The sequence below is a fragment of the Amblyomma mixtum genome, chromosome 2 (genome assembly GCF_055824585.1).
Source record: "Amblyomma mixtum isolate Tamu chromosome 2, ASM5582458v1, whole genome shotgun sequence".
Lineage (NCBI taxonomy): Eukaryota > Metazoa > Arthropoda > Arachnida > Ixodida > Ixodidae > Amblyomma > Amblyomma mixtum.
This window is the reverse complement of record NC_143013.1, coordinates 239692100-239697663: the sequence shown is the minus strand read 5'-3', so window position 1 is coordinate 239697663 and position 5564 is coordinate 239692100. Positions and strand designations below refer to the sequence as shown.

The 5564-nt window shown below is 43.3% G+C and overlaps 1 long non-coding RNA gene across 1 annotated transcript; it reads right to left on the bottom strand.

The window, feature by feature from the left end:
- Positions 1–1235: 1235 nt before the first annotated feature.
- On the bottom strand, positions 1236–5269 carry LOC149363116 (uncharacterized). The gene is made up of 3 exons (XR_016288563.1): positions 5206–5269; positions 2201–2271; positions 1236–1373 (listed from the first exon to the last, which is right to left on the bottom strand). It is a non-coding gene; the product is annotated as an uncharacterized LOC149363116 (long non-coding RNA).
- Positions 5270–5564: the final 295 nt, after the last annotated feature.

Sequence of the window (5564 nt, the reverse complement as noted above, 5' to 3'; positions counted from 1 at the left end):
TGATCCCATGAAATGAAGCAGCAGTCACTGACCATAGTCGAAAAGAACGGACGTTTCGAAACCCGTACTGGTTTTGAAACGCTCGTAGCCAGCAGGAAACGAGTTTAACGCGGAAAAGTATCGTATACTTAAGCCATGCAGTTAGCAAATTTTTAATATAGAAATTAGAGTAACTGGAAACACATAGCAGTATCAAATGAGCCGGTTTTCATCGAATCGAGGATTTACCTCTCCGTTCTGAGGACGTTCCTTGGGGTGCTTGTGCTGGTGTCGATGTGGCACGGTGGTCAGCTGAGGTGCATAATTAGTGTCGCCGCTGAAGTAGCTTGTACACTCATCTATGGTACTTTTAAAGAGGAAGCGAATCCCTCTACGTTGATTTTATGCGACTGCGGGGAAATAAAATGAAGCGAATGTGCAGTGAGTGTGCACGTGGATACGTTTGCTACACGGGGACAGCCAGTGTGAAGGTTACTGGATTGTAGCATCATCCCACTCACTGGGCTGACAATTTGTTCCGCCTGTGTCATCGTTTTCCTTCACAATCCACATGTAAAGTAAGCAGTCCAGATGAACACTCCTGCATACTATCTGACAGACGTGGTTGATATTACTCGCTTATCTTCACCTCTTTCTTCTTTGAAGCTAAATGTACATATCGCAACGCGCACAGTGTACAAGGGCTCTCGGCGCCTTCAGATTTTGTCCACTACTTTCCTCTCAACAATTCTAACAGATGTGCTAAGGGGAAACATGGATTAACGCGCAGGCAAGGTAAGCAGTTAGTGCGTTATTGGTGCGGGTCTCCCTGATAGCTAGTACTGAGCACGTATCGTAGGGTAGATTACGTTAGAGTCAAGCATCCCCATGCTACACGAAAGCTATGAAGGACGCTGCATAGCGGAGGCCTCAGGAATGATTTCGACCAAAAAAATATCGCTCTCTCTGTTGCGGATGGTGTCGCATTAGCCATGCCAAGCCCTTCTGTTCTCAGAACCTTTTCTTGTGTTTGTTGACGGCTTAGCCATATATACAGAAGAAAAAACAACGGAGAAAGAGACACAGAGAAAGTGTGGCAGCTGCTTGGTTTGCCACGTGTTCCCAGTCTCACTGCCGCAAGCATCACCCAATAAAACACGTCTAATTTAACACCTTCAATTTATTAGACCCCGTGACAAAAGACATGCACAAATCAACATAAATCCAGGTTCTTTAAGTTCACTACGCCAAACTTTCTGACAGAAGCTTCATTGCTCGTCACGTGTGTTTTCTTCTGATGACATTCCGCCCGTCGACGAGTCTTCGCCCGTCTGACTCTGGCCTGAAGATCCTCCCTTTCCGCGTTGCGATTGTTGGCCACTTTGGCCCTGTGACTGAAAAAGAGATCGAAATTTGTGTAAGCAGGTTCCACAAAGAAGAAAATTCGCTGCATTTTTCCCTACTTGGCAAAGTGTCATTATCAGCGGCAGTTTAATAATGTAAAATGGGTAAATCTGCTGTATAGCGCCTAAACGCAACACATGGGCTATGTGGGACGTCGTAGTGGAGGGCTTCGAATTAGTTCAGACAATCTCAAGTTCTTTAACGTTTGCGGACGTCGCACAGCCGACTTGGGCGTTTGTATTTTCCCTCCAATCGGTGACATTTTGGTCAGTAGCCGAAGCGAATATAAACGACAAGTGGGTTCGTGCGATATTTTATCGGCAGTCAGCATGCGTAGTAACTCTAGGCGCGGCTACGGGTGTGTACGCTGTATTTATTGCATTTCACTAGCATTAGCGCAAGCGTAAGGTCCAGACAATTTCTTCTGCACACAGTGTTGAAGCAGTCATGTTCAGCAATCAGGCATGGGAAGGTAAGGAATAAATATTGAAGGGAGGGGGGAGGGGAGGGGATGAGGGTTCGCATAAAAAAAAAACGATCTTTTCTTCAGTCAGTTTCAATGGCTGGGACCGAAGACAAATATATTAGTTAGCATTCTCTTCTGTTTTTCTTTTTCGTGTTTGCATTGAAAGCGGTAAAAATAATCCATAGATTTTGCTTGTATGCTAAAAAGGTTTTTGCAGGGTTATAATATTGTGTGGGTTCCTCGGACACTTTTTATGCTCAAATGCACACTGTAACTCCATTTGCCAATTACGAGTGCTATTAGAATCATTAGGTAATCTGGACCTAATACTTCGGTGTAAATCTTTCTCACCCCGGTCAATGAGCCCTGGCCTTGGCCTCCAACAGCCCATGGAGGCATGCGGCACCACTCATTTTGAGATGCTGTTTTTCGGAAAAGAATGATGAGATTACTGGTCAGCTGCTACCGAATGCTTGGAAGACGCAGGCACGTTTGTACGACAAAAATGAAAATGTCTACATTCTGCATGTCTCAAACATCTACTTGTGCTGTTTTTGAAAAAAGAGCGTGAAAAATTTGGGCTATAAATAAGCTCACTAGCTTATTCAATTGAGAGCTATACAAAGAAAGCACGGAAAAATTAGGAAAGGGAGCATCTGTAAACATAAACTGATGCTAATGCGCCCACTTAGTTTTGTGCGTAATTCTGAACCCCGATTAAAAAAAATCAGAGATTCCGATGTTATTTATGACGGCACTCATTGTCTAATTATTTCGCACTCCTTCTTAATGCGTACGTGCGCCGACATCGGCAAATTCAGTTGGTGGTGCGAGTATGAAATTTTCTGGCACCAGTAATGGCTGACCTGACTTCATCAGTGCCTCGAATAGGGCCTTGCTACATACACGCTCTCATGCATACAGACGGATATGAATGTGATGCTCAGAAATATAGCATGACGGAAATAAAACAGCAAGAAAAATTTTGAACTCAGAGACCACTATTCAAACAAAAAAATCGCCGAAATGAAAATGAAGCAAAATTACTCGATGGAAGAATTGGCTTTAAACACTTAGCAATCTTTAGAGAGTTCAACGGCAAAGTACGGATCTGAGTTCTAGTGAGCACACTGTTTTCTTAGGGATTACGCTTTTTTACTTGGGTGTGATTTCTGATTATGTTGTGTCTATCTTCATAGTGTTCAGTTCTATAAACAAAAAATTCGACCTTCGTCCCAAAAACCTCAGTAGGCGTTTTTTGTATAGGTATTTTTACATTTTATGGTTTTGATAACTACTTCCCAAACACTCCTAATTGATACTAAGCTAATCTCCTTACACCGCAAGGTTGCAGTGATTCACAATAAATTGGGAAATAAATGAAATCGGAAGAGAATTGTCGGAAAAAAAATGGTCTTGGTCTAGTTACTAGCCAACTATCAATATGTAACAAAATTAATCTCCGCATGCTTCCTTACGGCTTGTCAGTGCACCGTGAACCATTTTATTTTCGTTTGGAGTTAGACTAATATAATTGATAAGAAACAGCAACTTATAACAGAGTAAAAAGACTAATTAAGCCATAGCCCGATGAAGGCGTAAGAAAAATAGCATGCACGTTGTCATTGCGAAAACGCTTTGAAAACAGCGCTGGGCACCGCGTGTAAGAACAACGTCATCACCGCCATCGGCAGGGTTGCTTTTAACTGAGTTCCGAGGTCTGGAGCATTGATTTTTATTTAGTCTTGTTTCGAGGAAGATGTGCCCATCTTCCTATAGTCAGATATAACTCAAGAATTAAGGGGCAGAACCCACCAAAAGAGGCCCTTCTTCCAACAGCGACGACTTATTGTCATGATGCCGGGTCAATTTTCAGGAGTACGGAAGGCTGAGCGAGTTGGTTGCGAATTGTCAGATTGAAAAACAGCGCGGAAAACGAGGCGAGACAAACAGAGCGCAAAGGACTGCTTTCTCTATTCAGAAGGCCCGGTATTTATAACCAAGTTAAAAACCTTGCATACGCAGCAAATACAGGTTGTTACAAAAATAAAATATTAACGAATACAGCCTTGTAAAACATAAGTGCCCTTGTCCCACACACTGAGGGTATTCAAGGAAAGTTAAGCAGGGTTGGCGGCCACATGATTGAAAGCGTCACTTCTGAAATCGTGTCCACACAGGATGGAAGCGGCCCTACTCTTGCATGCTGACCGTTTGAAGGAAGGCGGTTTTCCTGACGTGACCTGAGCGCAAATGTGTGAAAAATTGACCAAGAAGATTAAGAAAGGTGATCAGCCAGAGAACTGCAATGAAACTCAGAAAAAGACGGTGGCCATCCCAAACGTTCGCGGAGTTTCTCCCCTTTTAGAGAAGATTCATGACAGGTACGGGTTCAGAGTCGTTTTTAAAGCAGAAGAAAAAATAAAAAGGATTTACCCGGCTGTCAGCAAGCGGGTGAGCGGCATAGGTAACAACACTAGGAGCGGGTGCAGCTCTTGCCATGAAGAGGTTTTTTTGTCATGTAGGTGCGGAGTAGTGTACAGAATTCCTCGGTCCTGGTGTAAGATATACATTGGACAGACGGGGCACTGAGTAAATACATGCCTTAAAGAGCACCAGGATTCCCTTGAAAAACCGCCTAACTCTAATTCTAGCTCTGCACTGTCGAGACTGCAGCGGCTGCAATCAGATTTTAAGGGCACGCGGATACTATACTCTAACCGAAACCAAAGGCCGCGTGAAGTGGTGGAAGCATTTTTTATTCCGGGTGAAGAGGAAATTTGTGTGTCGAAACCTTCAGTGAGTCTACATAAAATCGAGTTTCCGTTTCTGCAATATATGCTTACAAGGCTTTAGTGATGGTTTCTGGATAGGTTGTGGCGATGTACTTCGACTTGCGTTTTGGCTCCTGTGTGACTGAGGAGGGCACGTATGTTTGACAAAGTTGTATTCGATAATCTTTTTATTTTTTTTAACTTCCAAAATTTGCTGCCTATACACCATTTTCTTATGCTTACAAATACTGTGCCTTCTAAATAAAGGAATCAGTTGTTAGCGCTGCCTTTGTCTCGCCTCTTGTCGTCCGTCGTCTCTCACGCTGTTTTTCAATATGACAGTGGTTACTCCGTGAAAAATCTCCTGTTCAACTATTTTATACCGCGCTAGTCACCTTGTCGAAGTAGTTTTACAAAGTATTAACCACAGATTGACTGCGACGTCATAAAAATTGGTCCATGCCATTGGTTGGAGAACCTGACAAAGGGAGGCGCAGTGCACGTACCAAACGAAAACCTTTGAAAGCAGGAGATTTCAATATCGAACTTGAAGAAATAAAATTCTGAGAAGTGTTTACTCACCTAGTACCATTGCCACCATGCCGACCAGGAGAATAAGCACGAAGGACTTCATTACTTAGGAAAGCCTGTTTGCGCGTGAGCTACCCTTTCTCGTAGATCCTGAAGACGTGTCTGAGCAACACACTTTGAAATTCCTCGTTTTATATCCTACGCAGAGTAGAATACAAGTACCGGAGCACCCGACGGGCGTGTTTTGAGCACACCTGACAATGGCAGTATCTTCGATGAACGTCTGATATCTGACATAGCCAAGAACCTCGGAAAATCCGACAGTAGTTTCGAACGGCACACTTTGTGCAGTTGACATCCACAGCTCTTCACATCTTTAAAGAAAAAAAACTGTTTTAATCTGCTCTTTT